Raw genomic sequence first — 17,689 nt, 5'->3', positions numbered from 1 at the left:
TAGCCTCTAATTTGCTAAGGTTAAAAATCGGGATAGTTTTTATTCCCTCCAATACCGAGCGTTTCTCGGTTCCAAATATCTGTTTGGGTTCTGAGGTTGATGGTCTTGAAATTGTGTTTGATATTGCCCCTGTTGTTGATAAGAGTGGTTCGGTTGATACTGATATTGAGGCTTGAAATTGGGTCGGTAATTCGGTCGCCAATTTCCTCTGTTCTGGGGGCGCCTCCCTAAAAAAGGGCGGTAACCTTGGTTAGGTCTCTGGGCCCCTCTTTGTCCTCTTCCTTGATATGGTGATGCTTGAGTTACTATCTGAGTCTGAGCTGTTCGAAAAAGTGGTCACTCTTTTAGGTCTCATGTCTGATTGATATGATGACGTTCCTTGGTTAGTTGTATCTGTTTGTTCGTAGAAATTGTCTGCAAGGTATGGATATACACTTTCTTTGCTGTAAAAACGCAGATCTTTCTGGAATTTATCCATTTTGCCCTTTATGAGGTAATCTCTGTATGAATTTAATTCTGTTTCTACCTCTTCCAATTTCTTTTTTATATCAAGGATGACTGTAGATGACTTTATTTTGTCTTCTAACTCAAGGATGTCTTGTAGGAGCTGATGTAAGACTTCCTTTGCTGTCTCTACAATCAACATCATAAGATCCCTAGAGCATCGATTAGAGATGAGGGACCACCGTTCTAAAAAATGTTTGATTGTTACAAAGAAACCAGGGATATTCTTTATTTGCAAGCCTTGGGGGATAACACCCGCCTTTAGATAATCTAGTATAAATTTCCCATGCTGTTCTATGCTTTTCACTTTTTTCTTAAGGGCTAAAAGTTTGGTTAGATCTTCATTTTTATCTGCATTAGAAGGGTGTCTATTGTCAAAATCAGTAGATGATCCTACCATTGCTACAAAGTCATCATCACTGAATCCGAATGATTTCAAATTGACCATTATCGAAATATTAGAAAATATTTATTTTAGTTGTTATAGTGCTCAGCAAAGATATAGAAAGAACATAGAAAAAGTGGTCTGTGAGAGAATGGTTACTCCTAGGTCTTGAATATATTGTATTCAATCTGGGCAAAGCATAGTTACCGGATCAGTCACAGCATTAAGGCCTACACCATATATCCAATATGTAAACTACTGCTGAATAGATCAAATACTGGCTGCGTAAATTCACTAAATCAATGGATTATACAAACAAACAGAACTCCCCTCATGGACAGGCCATGAGTAAATATATTTTGGAAAACAGGGGACCACTACAGATACTTCATTTGCTATACGTAGGGAAATAGTGTCATTTAGAAAAGTGAAAACTATAGCAAAACATTCAATAAATTGCTGCCAAAACACTCCCTTGTTATTACACCAAAAGATTGCGACTACACACTACATATATACGATTAGAATCAAAGTTTTTGTTTTATATGAAAAGCATTTTTATTTTTTCCTGATATTTTGTTTCAAATTACTTTGATCAACATTTTTTAATTTTTTTAAAAAAGGTATTTCATTTCTCATCCAGGTATTGATAATTCAAAAATCATATATAGAAAAAACACATATATATACACACAATACATGAACTAGACAAATCACAATAGAACCGGTCAGTGTTCTTTTTAAAGTAGGCAAAGCGGTGGTTTTTGACTACGCGCGTTTCGGCATTCTGCCTTCATCAGGTGACCGTCTTTCGCACATACATGAGACACAATATACACTAAAGAGAAAATTAAAAAAAGAATATATAAGTATGTATATTACATATATACAGTGGTCGCATTAAATTACATATACATTAATAAATTACAAAAGATATTTACACTAATCCTGGGAGAGACTAGGTCAATATTTACATAGAAAATATACATAGCACATCAGGTTATTTACATACGCAGCTCATGTGTCCTATCCAATCTGATAAACTAAATCGGACACTATAGTTACTATTTTGCTCAGGGACTGATCATATTGGAATACATTGCTAAGGTCATAATGTGTTCATCAGTCCATACAAATGTAGTGTGTAGTCGCAATCTTTTGGTGTAATAACAAGGGAGAGTTTTGGCAGCAATTTATTGAATGTTTTGGTATAGACTGCATGGATAGTGCCCATTTCGTTGTAGCACTGCATGTCTCAATGCCTCAGTCATTATACAAGCACTTGGATAGTGACTGGAGTGCTGCAAGTTGACAGCATGGTGAATTTAAAAGTGCTTGGGTTTTGGCGCAGTGATTAGATAAGGACATGGTACTGGCTGGATGATAGGAGGAGTGCACAGAGAGTGACAGTGTGATTCCTGGACTTTATGTGTACTACCTGGTTATTTGGAGGAGTGAATCAGTACTGTGTAGGTCGTTAGGGGACTGCATGGATACTGCACATTTGATTGTAGCACTGCATGTCTCAATGCCTTAGTTATTATTAAGGGTGGGTGCAAAATCCGTTCCGCTCGCGGATTTTGCGGATTTTTGGCAATTTCACGATCCGCGAATTATGCAAAATTGACGAAAAATCCGCAAATCCGCTCGCGGGCGGATTTATTTTTTTTTTGCCGCATCTTCGTGGATAATGCAGGCTGGATTCATTCTGGCACGATGCTCCTGTCACAAAAATTAAACCTCAACAGGAAGCACTTACAGATATAAATAAAGCAGGTGCCCGAGTTGAAGCTCAAATTCAGTCACGTATTATAATCAGCCCAAACAACTAGTGAGCACGGTCGAGGCTAGGCAGGTGTGCTTCCTCCCCATATCTCTACCACCTACAATTAGATGTAATCCTTGATGGAGGTGTTTGCATCCACGAGTTTCTCTAGCGCAATCCCTGTGTACTTCCTGTGACCAGGAGGCTGCTTCCTTCTCATCTCTGCTCTGATCGGTCTCTGACCCTTAAAGAGGCATGTGAACTCGCATGGAAGCCCTCCCGTTTGACCCCGCCACAGACACACTAGGGTATGCAACATCTTTGCGCCCTTTCCTCACAACGATGGACAGCTCACTCGAGGGCCCTACGGCGCCCAAACAACTAGTGAGCACGGTCGATTTTAGGCAGGTGTGCTTCCTCCCCATATCTACCACCTACAATTAGATGTAATCCTTGATGGAGGTCTTTGCATTCACGAGTTTCTCGAGCGCAATCCCCCTGTACTTACTGTGACCAGGAGGCTGCTTCCTTCTCATCTCTGCTCTGGTCGGTCTCTGACCCTTAAAGAGGCATGTGAACTCGCATGGAAGCCCCACCCATTTGGCCCCGCCACACACACACTAGGGTATGCAACTTCTTCCCGCCCTTTCCTCACTATGATGGACAGCTTACTCAAGGGACCTCGGTGCCTTTCGGCGCGGTGGCAAAGTTACAGACACACGTGCCACAAATTGCAAAAAAATCCGCAAGTTTGCAGTAAATCTGCGAACTAGCAGACATTTTTTGCCATTTTGCCCGAATTCGCGGACCGTGAATCTGCAAAATTCGCCCATACTTAGTTATTATACAAGTACATGGATAATGACTGGATACTTAGAGTACTGCAAGTTGACAGCATGGTGAATTTATAAGTTCTTGGGTTTTGGCACAGTGATTAGATAAGGACATGGGACCAGCTGGATGACTAGAGGAGTGCACAGAGAGTGACCGTGTGAATCCTGGACTTCATGGGTACTACCTGGGTAATTGGAGGAGTGAATCAGTACTGTATAGGTGGCACGGGGACTGAATAGATAGTGCATGTGTCATTGCATGAATGCATGGGTAGTGCTTGCATACTAACTGGGTGATTGCACAATATAGGATCAGTAAATCATTTCTCATGTACTTATAAAATCCCATATTCACTACCTTTGCAGTCCTGTAATCAGTCAAGCACCTCTCAATAATTCAGTAAATATACATACAACAATATAAATACCATTTGAACACATAAATGAGTCATTACATACTATCTAGTTAAGTAGTTACCTACAACATAGCAGAAAGTGTAAAATGTGGTGGTTTACTTTTGAGCTACATCTTGACCATTAAATCTAGAAATATGCAACATCATCAAACTATACATCTCAACAGACGTAAGGAAGAAAACCAATAAACAACACCTTTAATGAGCATTTCTAAAACCACACTTTTATTATACATCTTTATTATTAAATCTTAAATAATGTTGCATCATTCAACTATGCCTTAGCTCAAACTACAAAAAGAAGAAGAATTAACAACACATTATTTCACCATTATATCTAAAAACATATGGCATCATTCTTATTTACCTTCTGTACAAACTAATAACAGAAATGTATTTATTTTTTTAACTTTATTTTTCAGTTGTGTTACACAATGATCAGGAAATCAGTAGTTAAGCGGTAATTTGTTAGGCGTTCGATTATAACAACAATGATATACTATAATGTACATGTCAAAACATATGGCATCAGTAGGAATAGTCTAAATGTCAGAGAAATACAAAATCACTAAGAGCCAGCTCACTCTTCTCGGGGTCAATAATTTGAGCATCTTCCCTTCTACGGGCATACCCCCAATGCATAATCCTAGGCACGGCAGAGTCCCAAAGGACTACGTGGCACATAAATATGAATACAGTGTACAACATAAACAGGAGTATCTTTCCCACATATCGTTCACTCAGCCCACCCCCTCCGAACAATGCCACTCTCCACCTGCGTATCAGAGTCTGTGTTTTTCTCAGCTATATATGCCCTATAAAGGCCCAGATGTCTTTAGGACGTGAGGACTAGGCATCAGGGTCGCATAAACTTCACAATTCACATTACAATACGCTAGGCTTCGAAGCCAAGCCTGTAGTGTGGGTCCCTGTTTCTTGCCCCACATCAATGCTATCTCTTGTTTAGCCAACAGAAACCCAAGCGCCTCAAACCTCCTCACTTTCTTGGGGAAGTTAACCATGTAGCCCAGGAGAGCAATTTCCAGGGTGGGGGTCAAAGACAGGGAGATCACGTCTCCCAGTGGCATGCACCTGCTCCCAATACAGTTGCAGTCTGTGACAAGTCCAGGTCAAATGTGCAAAATCTGCATGAGGGGCAGAGCACAATGATGGCGCCTAGATGGGTCTATCCTGTGCAACCAGACAGGTGTGGGGTACATTCTATGAAGGAATTTAAAATGCAGAAGTTTGTGCCTGCTGTTAAGGGACACCTCCTTCGTGACTCTGCAACACTGTTCCCATTGGTCGTCCGAATAGAACTAGGTCATGCTCCCATGCCGTGCGAGTTTTAACATCAGTGAAGGGGCGGGCAGAGATGTATACCTTGTACATTTTTTACACCAAATAAGTGCCCGTTTGACTCTCAATAACTAACGTTAATGGAGCAGCAGGTTCGGGCGCAATGGGAAATGTGGGACAAGTGGCTCTAAGTATAGAATGCATACGTCGCAGTACGAAGGCGTCCATGAAGGAGCGTTCTTGGAAGCGAACATCCTCGGTCATTGAGAAGACATGATCTTTTGGAAATAGATCACCCATCCTTTGGAACCCAAACTTAGTCAATGTGCGTTGTATTAATGTTTCGCCCGTGATGGGGAGCCATGAGGGGTTAGGCAGCGGTAGAGCCGGTGAATACAATAGGTCCAGACCTAAAAATCTCCGTAACTTCACCCACGCCCAGCTAGTGGTGGGAACCATCTGGATATCTAATGGGTCTCTTGGGATCCTTCTGGGTAGAACAGTGGATAACTCCTGCGGGAGCACCAGATCTGCCTCAGGTGGCAAGTGAGGGATCCGAGCATCCGGGTGATACCAAGAAAAGGAATAACTGCACTGTGCCATTAAATAATATAAATACATATCTGGGACACCAAAACCACCCCTCTCATAACGGAGAGTCAGAGTCTGCCAGTGCACCCGTAGTCTCTTACCACCCCATATCAATCTTGTAAGGTGTTGTTCAGTTGTAAGAAAAATGACTGAGTAAGGGGAATGGGAATGTTATTAAAAAAATATAAAAACCTCGGAAGGACTACCATTTTATTAATGGCGACTCTACCCGCGATCGACAATGGGAGGCGAAGCCATCGCTCTATTTGTGATTCCAATAAATTAACCACCCGGCCATAATTTAATCTGATGATAGTGGCAGGGTCCATGTGTACGTTGACACCAAGATATTTGACTGTGTCATGTCACCATTCAAGTGGATACTCACAGTCCCAAGGGGTAGTGCTAAGTGTTAGCGGGAAAATCACAGACTTCTACCAGTTAATACCAAGTCCTGAAAACCGGCCGAACCGTAAGATCTCCCTGATAATTGGCTCAAGGTTAGGTTGTGGGTGTCTCACATATAAAATAGTGTCATATGCATAAAGGGACATCAACAAAGGACCAGTTTTAAACTGCAGGCCGCGGTGTAAGTGGCTCTGCTGAAAGTGACTGATCAGAGGGTCCATTGCCAAAATATATAATAAAAGGGACAAGAGGTAGCCCTGTCTCGTACCTCTAGACAAGCGAAAAGGTTGGGATGTCGTTCTGTTAATTCACAATCTGGCAGAGGGCCTAGTGTACAAAAGGGCGGTGGTGAAAACAAAACCTTCTGGCATTCCCATGTGAAGCATCACTGAAATACAAAAGGGCCATTCTAAGGAATCAAAGGCCTTTTCGGCGTCCAGTAATACCGCAGCTGCTGGAGTCTCGGGGTCTATCCATGAATTACTGCAAACAGGGTCCATAGATTTAGCGAAGTGAAGTGATGGGGGATGAACCCAGACTGGGCCAGAGATATAATATATTCCATTAATAAAGAAAGGCGGATTGCGATCACCTTGGCCAATATTTTGTATTCAAGGTTCAATAGTGAAAGGGGCCTATACGAGCCACACAGCGAAGGATCTTTACCCGGTTTAGGGAGCAGAATGATGATGGCTTCTCTAAAGGTGGGTGGGAGAATACCGTTCTCTAGCGCTTGCGCATAAACTTCTATCAAACATGGAACCAAGATATCTTTGTATGCTTTGTAAAAATCCGCGGAGAACCCATCCAGACCAGGCGCAGATGAACCCTGAAGTGCCTCTATGGCCTCCACAATACTTTCCTGAGATATGGGAACAGCAAGAAAATCCTGCATGTATTTCTCTAAATTGACTAGCGCAGTTTCAGCGAGATAATCCTCCTGACACGGAAATCACTACTTATCCTAGAGGTGTATAGGGGAAACATCCTTTACAATGCAACTTTTACCACGCAGTGCCTTTACGACGCAACTTTTACAACGCAAACCATTACAACGCATTGCGCTGGGGGGGCGCTCTAGGATAGGGAATAAGTATAATTTACTGTCCAACACCTTCCCTAGTGTCCACGGGGACTGGAGTTGGAATAGTAAATTAAACTATTCACTATCCAGCACCCCAAAGCGCTATGCGTTGTAAAGGTATGCGATGTAAAAACCGCGTTGTAAAGGCATGCGATGTAAAAGTATGCGTTGTAACGTCATGCATCCGGTGTATAGGGTCTTATAGTGGGACAGGAATGTGTCGCAAATCTCCGGAGTAGAATACACCAACTGGTCATCAGGACCTCTTAGTTCAGTTATATAACAGACCCCCCAGAATATAGCGGCATGGATTAGCAAATTTAGAGGCACAATTATGGAAATTTAGTGGCACAAATATGGAAATTTAGCTGCATTTTTGCGGCACTTTATTTTACTCATAATCATTCATTTTCAGCTTTAAAACAGTGGAAACATTTAGAAGAGTATTCCATTTTGAAATAGGCCTTGATGTGATGTAATTTCCTTAGATGTCCCTTCCACTACCCTTAGCATTTTAGCGAATTGACGCCCATGCTCTAGTTAGCCATGTTATCCCCTCACCTTCCATGTCCACTTTGCCTGTATTCAAAATATATCTTGATGCATTGAGACAACCCATACTTTCATATATTAAAGCAACTTCTGAATTAGAAAGGTTTTTCTATTCTTCACGGAGAGACGGGCTGCTAAGCTTAGGATCGCCTTACTGGATGTGGCTGAAATGGGATTACTGAAATGACAGTAAAACCCTGTATCTTGTTTTTAATTACACAACAAACAGCTGCCTTTTGACTTGGATTGGCAGATTTTCCACCCCCCATGCTGGCAGACTTACTCCCTCTGACAACGCAGCTGTTGAAAATTCACCTTATGAAGGATTAACCAGCAGTGCCTAGGAGGGTTGTCCACCAAAGTTGTAGCATCCGCCATGGGAAGAAATACTTTGGCGAGTTTCAGCTCTAATACTTCTGCAAACATTCCACCCATCATCTTCTGTTGATATATTACTAATAGGAGACACATTTTTCCATTTATGAACTTTCCTCTTACAGACATCCTTAGTCCAACTGGTTACAATGAAGTTGACCAATACTACACATCCAGTAATATATTAGGCTGCTAAATGAACACCCTCCATGGAACAGACTCTATTAAATGACAGAGCCAATGGAAAAGTTTTAAAATGCACAATGTCAAGCATTGCTGGCAATGCAGTGTAACAGGCAACTCAGACTGTGGAGATGAACTCATCTCTGCACCAATTGAATTGGTCTGCAAAGCCACACAGCACAGTACTCGATTATTCCCATCATCACCTCGGTCTGTCATCGAGCTTCACTGGTACAAGAAATACTAAATGCAAACTCAGCCGGAGACTGCCCGCTCCCTCTAATATCAAGTTCCCACTGAGACAGAGCTCACCTGTACCTTTAGCCACGGCCTGGCTGCTCTGCGTGACCTTCAAGTGCTGGGTCTTGTGCTCAAGGCAGTGCATACAGTGAAATGCTTCAGCTGGAGGGGGGACACCTGAGGGGGGACACAGGTGACAGGAGCTGTGGTTAGACGCTGCACAGCCCGACTTCCAGTGACTTTGCTCCCAGGATGCTGGGGCCTGGAGCGAACAGCTACTAAAGTGGTGAGCTAGGCAGTATTAGCAGATACCCTTCAGGGACATTAACTGACTCAAAGGAAAGCGCCCCCTGAATTGATGTGCTGGGGCCTTCTTAGGCCCATGAACTTGCCCCTCCTTGAGTCTGAACTGACCCACAGTGACATCAGAAGTGACCTTCCTAGGATACCTCTTCCATGACCTACATATTGAGCCTAGTCGCGATGGTTGTTTGGGGTGTGGCATGCTCCCCTCCACCTCTCCTTGATTGCTATTATGGGGCACTTTGTAAAAATTGCTGCATTTTTACAAAAGTGCCGATTTCGCAGGCACTTTTGTAAAAATCGCTGCATTTTTACAAAAGGGGCAATTTCGCAGTTTGCCTGGAGGGTCTGGTATAAGCTTTACTATAAAGGGGGCGGAGGATGTGTGCTAATATTTTACCAGGACGCTCGCCTTCTCTGTACCTCCTGGCCGTGTGGTGCCTACCCAGAAATAAAAGTTCCCTCTCTGCAGCGTCACGGAACTCTACCATCAAAGACAAACGCTGAGTCTCCCCCTGAGCTGAGGCGTGCTTAAGCATTCTCGAATCCAAGGTAGCTATTTCCTTCTCAATGCGAGATAAAGTATTACGCAGGTCCTTCGGGACGCCCGTGTTTTTAGCAATACAGACCCCCCAAATATATGCTTTAAAACCCTCCCATAGCACTGCCCATGTATCCACGAGCCTGTATTGATGTCAAAATAGTCTTCTATGGCAACCCTCACCTCTTCGAGAAACACCTAATCTTATAGCGTCTTCCCGGGAAATCGCTATTGCCTCTCAAAACCACCTGGACGCGGGACATCAAGCCGCAGTACCACAGGAGAGTGATCTGAAAAGGTCAGTGGCAGCGTAGCCAATGTTTTGAACCAGCCAGCAACGCCAGGAGATACCAACCTGTAGTCAATTCTAGTCCAGGTGACATGAAATCCAGAGTACTGCGTATATGCAGGGGAGGCCGAGGGGTGTGTGCGCTCTATGTCAACCAGTGAGAATTGCCAGCAAATATCCTGTAATGCATTGCGAGAGCGGTGTTTAGTGTGGGGTGAGGTGCTGTCTCTAGTGAGATCTAATAATAAATTTAAATCACCCCCCAGAAGGAGCAGACAGGAATTTAGTGCGACAAGTTAATTTGAGGCGAATGAAAAAACTCCGGGAGTCGACATTTGGCCCATAGATACCTATTATTGCAACAAAATGGCCCATTAGTGTGCCTGTAACAATCAATAAATGGCCTTCACCATCATTTATCACTATGCTCAGGGAAAATGGGACCATTTTATGAATAAGTATGGCCACTCTTATAGCATATCTACTATGACTGGAAAAATATCTATCGGCTCCCCAGCTCGCAGCCATTGTTGGAGTGTCAGATTTGGACAAATGGGTCTCATGCAAGCAGGCTATATCAATGTTGTGACGCAATATGTAATTGAGCACCTGGCGCCTTTTACGGTTGTTGTTTAAGCCCCTGACATTCCAAGACATAAGTGATAGCCCGGAAGGACCAGGCACATTACCTAACTCTACCATTCTAGGATTACAACATTAATCATGAAATTGTACAAGTTATGCAAAAGCCATAAAACAATGACCTGTGTACACATCCCAAGCAAACGGTAAGTATCGCCCCCACCAACTACCATCCAGCCTTACCCTTTCCATAGCGAGGCAAAACCATGCCCCACGAACCACTTGACGCTGCCAATGAAATGTATCTGTAAATGCGGGAACAGCACATAAACACTGCGATCTTAGTACATACAAAAAACAGAACCAGGTATACACCATGAGACGCAGCAACACCACATCAGCCAGATATCCAAATGTAAAACACTAGCAAATAGTAGAAAATCAAAAAGTGAAATATACATTACAGAAAACTCAAAGCTCGAAGAAGGATCATCCAGTCCCAGTGTTAGAGAAGAGTTCCATACTGGCTTCGGAACCGCTATGGGGAGGAGATACGACTCGCTCAGCTGCTGCCACTCCGTTGTTATCCTTCTTGTAGTTCTGGCAAAATTCCTGTGCTTCATTTGGAGTGTCAAATATACGTGATCTGCCGTCCACATCCACTTTGAGTCTGGCCGGATATAGCATTCTGTACCGCAACCCCACGTTCCGTAAAGTGTCTGTCACTCCGTTAAATTTCCGGCAAGCATCTTGGACCACGACCGTAAAGTCTGGAAAGAATGCTAGCTTGTTCCCCTGCCACTGCATTTTGCCACGTTCATGAGCGGTGCGTAGGTCCGTGTCTCTATCTCTAAAGTTCATGATCCTCGCAATGATGGGTCGCGGCGGCAGGCCGGGGTTAGGGCGAGGGCCTAGTGACCTGTGAGCTCGCTCCACCACAAATCCTTGTGTAAAATTCTCTCTGCCAAACAGTTCAGATAGCAATTGTTCCACAAAAATGTCCACACGACCTGTATTGGCAGTTTCAGGTACGCCACGGATGCGCACATTGTTGTGCCAACTGCGCGCGTCCAAGTACTCGTTCTTGATCGCAACCTCCTTCAAAATTCGCTTAACCCTGTCCAGCTGTTTCTGCAACTGGGCCGCACCATCTCCCGCATCTGAAATCCGGGCCTCAGCCACATCAAAGCGACGGTCAAGCGCCATCCAGTGTGTCGAATCTGCCATCCAGTGATTTAAATCCAACTCTCATTTCCTTAAGCATTGCAGCTGTGATAGACGGCGGAACCTCCGCATCCTCGGCTCCTTTGCCTCCCTTTGTCATGTCCGCAAGCTCCTCGGCTGCATTATCAGTGACCTTCTCGAAAGGCAAAGTCCGTTGTTTGGGATCTTTACGTCCCATGTCCTAGAATAGAGACTTCCACAGCTAAGGCAGGAATAAAGTGGTAGTAGCACTCTCTGGGAGCAAGCACAGCGAGGGTAGGCCCAGCCCAAGCTAGGCCGTCCGGTGTGACGAAATCGGTAAGTCCCAAAGCGACCCGTCTGCCAAGTCCAACGTTGAAGCAATGCTGGTGAGGGCTGCGCTCCTGGACTAAGGCAGTGTGCTCCCACAGTGCGCGACCAATCAGCAGACCAGTCTCTATGCCGCAACTAGAGTGTGCAGCAGATCAAAGAGGCCAGCCCGCAAGGCGAATACAATCATGCCCCAGCCTGATAGAGCGAGCCACAGGTCCCCCATGGCACCAGGGTCTCTTAGTGGTTTGTGGTATCCCCAGCCGCCAGGCAGGTCCAGTACACAGCGTGGACTCTTAGGATACTCCGAGGTGGGTGAGCACTAGTTTAACTGGGAACATTAGAGGACATCAATCCGCATCTCGCAGTGGAACAGCTTTCTGTGGAACCCAAGGAGGCAGCAGCGGTAGTCATCTACTGAATATGGGAGGCGCAGGTACGAGATTGAGTACATCCTCCTAGCCAACCATGCAATGGGTTGCCTCTAATGGGTATCTGCGCCACAGGGCCCTTCACGCAGGTCTCCAGAGCAATAGAAGCTGTGAAATAGCGGGCCAAACCCGCCCGGTCCTGAAGTCCACAGAGGGAGGAGGGAGCCCAGGCACCTAGCCCGCACCAGCGCCGTAACAGCTCAAACAGCAGAGCCGATCGGGCCGCCTCCTCACACCCGCCGCACCCCCATGGCCGCACCGAGACCTGAAGGCCCTGTCCCCAACCCCGTCCCTTTAAGAAGCCACAATTGCGGGGCTGGCAGCGCCCCACAGCTATCGCGTATGCCGCACAGCCCGCAGCCTTGATTCAGCGGGGAGGCAGGTGAGGGTAGACACACCGCTGATGAGGGAGCGGCACTAGCACGGGGAGCCGACCAAGGCCCGCAGCTCACCTTCACTCTCATGCTCCGCGGCTCACCCGCCAGCCACAGCAAGATGCAGGCCCAGGCTCGGGACCCAGAGCAGACGCCGACACCAGCGGACCGGAATGTCAGAGCGAGTCTTGGCGGATATCGCTGGAAACCACTTCTCCTCCTGGGCTCAGTGGTGAGTTTTCTTTGTTAATCAATCAAGTTAATCATGATGATGTCGGGCTTTAGGCATGCCTGGCCGATGGAGCTTCAAGCGCAGGCGGTCATCTTAGTCGCCGGCCGCCTGGCCACGCCCCAACAGAAACTTAACTATTAACACCTTATATGATCATCTTTCAAACTACACAGAAGAAAAAAATATGCCTAATAAACTACACCTTTTATGAACATCTTTGAAAATACACATTTATAGTTCAAGTTCAACCAACTATCAAACAATAAGAAGCATCATTCAGCTATACCTTTGAACAGTCTTAAAAATATATATATTACTGTACAAACTGTTTTTTTCAAACAAACTTCAAGTACAATAAAAAATAATCCCAATATACATCCCTACATTTAATAATATATTTCAAACAACACCGTTTTAAAATAATGTCAAATCTATTTTAAATAAACTTTAAAAATATATAACCCACCTTTTAAATACATCTGTTGAATGAGAAATCTCACACACTCAGACAAGATTTTCTTTTACACGCAGAGCATATAGATCACCACACTTTCCAAGGTAAAATCAGTAATGGCAAGATTTCCCTCTACTTTGCCATACAAATACACATAAGCAACAAATCACATTACTTCCCAGAGATTTCCAAATTGAAAAACACATTTCCATTGGTCATACATAATAACACTTTTCAACTGACTTCTTCACCCCTTCTGCTTAACGCCAGTTTCCATAGCAAAAGCTCATGCAACAATCAACTTAACTGTCAAGTCAAAAGTTCACCACAGAATGTTGCAAATATGAACTGCAAGTGTGGTTGCTTTTGCAAAACATGCCCTTATCCTTTCTGCTGTACCTTTCAAACATGTTTTACCAGCCAATAAGAAACATGCTTTTTAAACAACGTAAAATGCACCCTATTTTTGAAAGTATAATCTTCTTAAACAGCCAATTAAATCTCTACTTTCTTAAAAACAGCATCTTCTCCGCCATTTTAGATATCTCTCATTCTAAAAACTGACTACCTCAGCTACAAACCTCTCTTCATTACCTACAGAGATCCCTTCAAGATGCTTTCAGTGTGGATTGTTGGGCACAGCTATGTATACTGGTGCAAAAGGTATGCTGAAAGCAAAGGTTTTGACAAAGACCTAGCTTTGCAAAATTAGACATTAAATGGATTGGACAGAGAGGATTAAAGTGACACCAAAAGATGCCTTTGGTTTTAACCTTTTTGCATCTCCAAACCCCTGACCTCATGATTGTGCACTGTGGAGGCAATGACCTAGGCACATTGATTGGAGTAGGTCTGGAAATGCTTATGAAGGACACCTTTGCAGAATTGATGTTGCTTTTCCCCCAAACTGCCTTTGTATTCTAACATATGCCAAAGACAGTAATGGAAGTGGTCCAATCAATTTTGTCCACAGGTTGAGAAAGCTAGAATAAATGTCAATAAAGCTATTTCTGCTTACCACGGAGACTGTAGAATGGGGTCCATATACAACAACAATCTACGTTTCCATATGGAAGGCATCTACAGGAGTGACGAAGTACACTTCGCTGATGAAGTGAACAGAGTGTTTTTCAACAGCCTAAAGCTCTGCATCCTCACTTACATGTAGCTGCAAGAAACCTATAATAAACACAAGGGCTCTTTTTAGAGCCACCCAAAAACCCAACATATAACCTAGGATTGTATAAAACAAATCGTAATTATTTTTGCTTGTAGTCGCGCACCCAGCGGGACTTAGAGCAGCACACCCATCGCGTTCACACCAGGGGGCTGTGCTGGGAGCCGCGCACCCCTCGCGTTCACACTAGGGGGGCCACACTGAGTGCTGCACTCCCCTTCGCATTCACACCAGGGGGCCAGCCTGGGAGCTGCGCACCCGCCGCGTTCACACCAGGGGGCTGTGCTGTGAGCCGCGCACCCCTTGTGTTCACACCAGGGGGCCGCGATGCGAACCGCGCACCCCTTCACGTTCAACCAGGGAGCCACACTGAGCGCCGCACTAGGGTCGCAACTCCAATGTGTTTTTTTTTAACTGTCCACTTACATTAATTTACATTTGCCCCCCGGGACCCCATCCCCTGGGGCCTGGCCTGTCCGTTAAGGACCGTGCGGGAGCCCCAATGCCCCCACAGTCCTGCCGGCTCCCCGCCTCCTGCGGGAGCCAGCATTGCTTTTCCACACAGGGAGCTGCTAACATGCAGCTCCCCATGTGGAAAAGTAATAGGCTTTGGATTTTTGAAGTGAGAGCAGGTTTCCCCGCTCTCACTTTCAAAATCCACAACAAGTTTGCTATGGTAGGGTGGGAGCCGCACAGCTCCCACCCTGCCATAGCACACAGCAGTGTCCCGGGTGTGGGTACCCCGGGACACTGCAGGAGCCGGCCCTGGGGGGGGTGGTCCCCCAGGCCATCGAGGGCTCCAGTAGGGGGACCGCACAGCACCCCTCCCAACTAGTGCAAAGCCCCTGGGAGGTGGTGGTCCCCGGGGCTCGGGGGTCTGTAACGAACCCCGCATTTACATAATTAGTGCCCCGGGGAGGTGGTGGTCCAGCCCCCTCCACACAGTTTTCATTTTTTTTAAAGAAAGGCCCGGGGTGGCGGTCCCTGGGGCTGTGGGGGGGCCGTCTACCCCCGCAAATATTTCAGAAAAGCCCTGGGGGTGGCAGTCCTCAGGGCTTGGGTCACCCTTGGAGGCCCCCCCACAAATTGCACAAGCCCCGGGTGTGGCGGTCCCCGGGGCTGTGGGAGGGACGCGTGTCCTCCCGCAAATTATAAACATAGCCCCGGGGAAGTAGCAATATTTTTGGGGAATGCCCCCGGGACCTGGCTCACCTGGGGGCCTCATTTAAATCAGGCGCATTTCGCCTACATTTTTTTTTAAATGTGTTTTTTTCACCTGGGGGTCCTTGGGGGACCCCCTGAACAGATCTAGGGGGTCAGGGTGCTTCTACCCTGCACCCTTTTCTTGTTTTCCAACTTTTTTATACTGTTTTCTTGTGACTCGGTTCTACCGAGTCACAAGATGGCTGCATATACTTCCTGGTTTGGAGTGTTGGCAGCCAATCAGAGTGAAGCTCGTGCTCGGTAGAGGTCGCGACTCCACCGCGTCCCTAGATATCAAAACTTTTTCTTTTTCAAATTTCTCAGGAACTACTGAACGGATTTACACCATTTAAAAAAAGGTCTCTATCTGTATCAAGCTCTACCTTTATGCCAAATTTGGTGTCATCCCGTTCAGCAGTTCGGGCTGCAGCTGTGTTTAAAGTTTCCTATGAAAAATTACATGGGGAAAACACGTTTTGGGACCACCTTTTTTTCTCGGCCCCCGCTTGGCGAATCACCCCAAAACTTTCAAGACAGGAGCTGACCGGAGTGGGCCACTAGTTTTGAAAATTCCGCGAAGATTCGTCAACGGGCGCCAAAGATATTGAGAAAACAAAAAATGCTTTTCCTGCAGGAGACTACAACTCCCAGAACTACCTCCGGAGCCCAGAGACAGCGTCACAGCTCGGCACCGCCGCCAGCCGCCAGCCCTCATTAGCGCGCCGCACCTCACGCAGCGTGGGACAAGCAAACAGCCGGGGCAAGTACAACCGTGAGGGGAACGGTCCAACATTCTCAGCACTTTGGTAATGTTCCCGGTGGCAGAGGGCACACTCCAGGTCTTCGTCGTGAGGGGAACGGCTGCAGGAGACTACAACTCCCAGAACTACCTCGGGCGCCCAGAGACAGCGTCACAGATCGGCGCCGCCGCCAGCTCTCATTAGCGCGCCGCGCCTCACGCAGCACGGGACGCGCGCGGGCAGCGCCCGGGCAAAGCCCGGGCCAAGGGCGGGCCCGTCCTGCGCCCATCAGTGACAGGAAGGGGCAGGGCGGGGGCCCCCTCTTTCATTTTTGTCCCTGGACTTAAGGTACTGTTTTGTAGACCCTTGTCCCTTTATATGGAATTTTATTTTATTGTTTAGGCTTCGAGGTTTGTGGTTCAGTGATAGTATAGTTTAATTCATTTTTATACAATGGCTAAACGAAAGGGAATTAAGACCCCTGTTGAACACACGGGTGCAACAATCGATACCTATTTAGTTAAATCAGTGAGTGCTATCAATGATGAGATCAATAGGGCCGAACGCCGACTCTCTCTGGGTATGAATAGTTTGCCGACTCCAATCCAGGTGTCAATGCTTGTACCCCCTGATGTGTGTGGCGAACCCTCTAGAATAGGTGATGAACCTGATAAAGGAGGAGATGAGGTAGTTTCTACCCCGTTGCCAGAAGAGCATACTGATACCCCTAGTTTGCCCTCTAGCAGTAGGGCTCCTGCACCTAGAGCAAAAAGAGGATGTAGGAAGCCTCAACTCAAACGGGGGGCGTCCATCAGTAATAAAGGATCTAAATCTGCCCTTGTCTCCAACGCAGAGGAGGGATCAGTAGATCTAAATGCTGGGGCACTAATCGGAACACAGCTGGGTGAGATAATTAATATTCGGACTGCTAAAATTGACAGCTACTTTAAACCCTTGTCAGATAAATTAGATTCTCTCACAAGAGAAGTCACCAGGCTGAGTAGGGAGCTATCCCTCCAAAGTAAGTCTGACAAATTAGACTCACTGAATAGTGAAGTCACCAGGCTGAATGGGGAGCTAACCCTCCAAAACAAGATACTTATGGCGGCTAAAGAAGCATTGGTGGAACGCCCTAAAAACATGGGTAATGAAACCACTGAAACAACACCAATAGTTGTAGCAGGTAATGAAGGGAGTAAGGCCATCACCAGAGGGG

This window comes from Lissotriton helveticus, chromosome 1_1 (genome assembly GCF_964261635.1).
Source record: "Lissotriton helveticus chromosome 1_1, aLisHel1.1, whole genome shotgun sequence".
Classification (NCBI taxonomy): Eukaryota; Metazoa; Chordata; class Amphibia; order Caudata; family Salamandridae; genus Lissotriton; species Lissotriton helveticus.
This window is presented reverse-complemented; position numbering follows the sequence as displayed.